This window comes from Pteropus vampyrus, unplaced genomic scaffold (assembly GCF_000151845.1).
Source record: "Pteropus vampyrus isolate Shadow unplaced genomic scaffold, Pvam_2.0 Scaffold153, whole genome shotgun sequence".
Taxonomy (NCBI): domain Eukaryota; kingdom Metazoa; phylum Chordata; class Mammalia; order Chiroptera; family Pteropodidae; genus Pteropus; species Pteropus vampyrus.
This window is the reverse complement of record NW_011888934.1, coordinates 2355232-2355647: the sequence shown is the minus strand read 5'-3', so window position 1 is coordinate 2355647 and position 416 is coordinate 2355232.

The window sequence follows — 416 nt, the reverse complement described above, 5'->3', positions numbered from 1 at the left end:
AAAACTTAGCAGTCTATATACAGTTAATGCTAAATAAATATTTCATGCAAAAGAAAATGGATGAGGAAGATGAAGATGCCACAACTTAAATGCCAGAATGATCTCTGCCATCGCTGAATTAGGATAGATTTGCCTAGTTTGTCCTCTAAAGCTATTTATTTCTCCCAAAGTCTATAGCCAAGAATTGTGATAAATATCTAATTTTAATGGTGTCTGATACTATAGCTAAGTTATTTCTATATCAATATCTAGTGTAATAATGGGGCTGGATAGAACTTTATTAAATTTATTCAATATATTTTGATAATCACTAATCATTTAATCTTTGTCAAGCCCATTGGTAAACTGCATTTTAGGGTGAGGATATTTGAATCTAGAAGTAGGCTATAGGAAGGGATTTATACGTCAAAGTCATA